Here is a 2,500-nt window from a genome sequence, read left to right as displayed (position 1 = left end):
TACCTTACCATCGACAGTTGATAGGGCAGAAATTTGAATGAAACATCGCCAGCGCAAGGCCGTGCGATTCGATCAGTTACTATGAATCACCAAATGACCGGGCAGAACCCGCATTGGTTTTTAATCTAATAAATACATCCCTTCCAGAAGTCGGGACTTTTCGCATGTATTAGCTCTAGAATTACTACGGTTATCCAAGTAGTAATGGTACAATCAAATAAACGATAACTGATTTAATGAGCCATTCGCAGTTTCACAGTACAAGTGCTTATACTTAGACATGCATGGCTTAATCTTTGAGACAAGCATATGACTACTGGCAGGATCAACCAGGTAACTATCCACCGCAGGGAACAGAAGTTCCTTGCTAAGCGGCCCCCCTCCGCAGAGGGAGAGCAAGCTTTCTTAGATTTTGCCTCCACGGGGGGAACCCATGAGCCAAACGGACCACACGGTCCCTCGGTCAAGGGAAACCCCGTCTTGTTTGCCACGTCTTTCTCACAACTGGACCCGTGCACAGTTCAGGCATACCTGTCAGACTCGCCAAGCGAGCTGAAGGAAGGCAAGAAAAGTGCTTCTGCGAAGGAAAATATCCTCCTGCTCTTTTGTCTCTATCATTAGCCAAAGGCTAGCGTACACAACTTCCATCTACACTCTGCCTGCCACTACAGTGACAATGCTTTCGGGCATCATCTTTTCCCTCCTTCGAAAGGAAAGCTACAAGCCCAACTTTCCTTGCCCGTTAGTCAATTCTGCCCTCTATTTCTCCGCCTTGCCGCCGTGGAACATAAGGGACAGGGTTTACTAGCCAGCTCCTCTCGGAACCTTTGCGACCAACCTGCCCACACTATAACCCCCAAACGCTAATAAGGAGACTGCATGATATGGTAGACAGAAAATAAAAACGCGAAAAAAATGAAATTTTGAAAATCGAACCCACAACCAGCCAAATCGTTTGTAAGTCATGCCAAATGACTGGTGACATCTTAAAAACCCATTGAAGCCACAACATCCCATAATTTCACGCTTTTAAAGATTTGTCACTATACGCACTGTAAGTACCTCACTAATTCTCACCTCAGATTTTACGGGAACATGTTCAAATTTTAACACGCCTCTCAGCACGACCAATTACATTAAAATTCATCGCAAAAGTCAGAATTCTCCAATTTTTGAAAAATTCACTATATTCACTGTAAGTACCTCGCTAGACAGTGGAGACCTCAGATTTTACGGGAACATGATCAACTTTCGACACACCTCTCAGCACGAGCAGTTACATAGAAATCCATCAGGAAAGTCGTGCTGTGAAGAGGTCTTTCGACTAAGAAAAATGGTGGTGTGAGGAGGAGTCACCTAAATCAGAGAAAAATACTCTTATAGGAGACTGCTACGAAAGACATTTCTGAGTCCACTGGCCCTAGTCCCCTAATAAGTGTATTTCTGTTTGTTTTAAGAAGGTCCTCCTGACATCACCAATCTTCTGTCTTCAATCCTAACCCCAACGTTAACCCTAACGCTAACCCTAACCCTACCTCCCTCAGGGGCAGTTCTATGGTTATGATCCCACGGTAGGCAGAAAAACTATCCCAATCTAGGTTTTCTTGTATGCTGACTCCATTTTAAATGCTTTTACTTGAGTCTGACAAAGGCAAAGCCAAATACTCACCCCTATATGGACGGGGAAGCAAAGTGCGGATTTTGGTAGGTCGGCATTTTCAATCAGGAATGTTGCCATTCGAAAGAGCGTCCAAAAAAACTTGGTTGGGACACATTTATTTTAGAAATTAGCGACCTAACCAGAAGTGCACTTTTTGGTGGGCCTACCCTACCCCCCTCAGGAGCAGTTCTATGGTTATAATACCACGGAAGGCACAAAACCTATCCCAAACTAGGTTTTCTTGTATGCTGATTCCATTTTCAATGTGTTTCCTTGACTCTGACGAAAGCAAAGCCAAATACTCACCCCTATATGGACGGGGAAGCAAAGTGCGGATTTTGGTAGGTCGGCATTTTCAATCAGGAATGTTGCCATTCGAAAGAGCGTCCAAAAAAACTTGGTTGGGACACATTTATTTTAGAAATTAGCGACCTAACCAGAAGTGCACTTTTTGGTGGGCCTACCCTACCCCCCTCAGGAGCAGTTCTATGGTTATAATACCACGGAAGGCACAAAACCTATCCCAAACTAGGTTTTCTTGTATGCTGATTCCATTTTCAATGTGTTTCCTTGACTCTGACGGAAGCAAAGTCAAATACTCACCTCTATATGGACGGGGAAGCAAAGTGCGGATTTTGGTAGGTCGCCATTTTCAATCGGGAATGTTGCCATTCGAAAGAGCGTCTAAAAGAACTTGGCTGGAACACATTTTTGCTATAAATTGTTGACCTAAGTATATAAGCAAGTATATAAGCAAATACTCGTTACATAGCATAAATAGCCTCTAAACACCCGAAAAACCTCTCCAAATATCATTTAAACCTTTTTCCTAACCCTAAC

General features: G+C 43.6%; 1 non-coding gene across 1 annotated transcript in view; it reads right to left on the bottom strand.

The window, feature by feature from the left end:
- LOC146446528 (small subunit ribosomal RNA) overlaps positions 1 to 336 on the bottom strand; it is a 1,800-nt gene extending 1,464 nt beyond the window's left edge. The window contains exon 1 of the ribosomal RNA XR_014862616.1: positions 1 to 336. This exon is cut by the window's left edge and continues 1,464 nt beyond it. This is a non-coding gene — a ribosomal RNA (small subunit ribosomal RNA).
- Positions 337 to 2,500: the final 2,164 nt, after the last annotated feature.

The sequence above is a fragment of the Pavona decussata genome, unplaced genomic scaffold (genome assembly GCF_977016875.1).
Source record: "Pavona decussata unplaced genomic scaffold, jaPavDecu1.1 SCAFFOLD_3608, whole genome shotgun sequence".
Lineage (NCBI taxonomy): Eukaryota > Metazoa > Cnidaria > Anthozoa > Scleractinia > Agariciidae > Pavona > Pavona decussata.
This window is presented reverse-complemented; position numbering and strand designations above follow the sequence as displayed.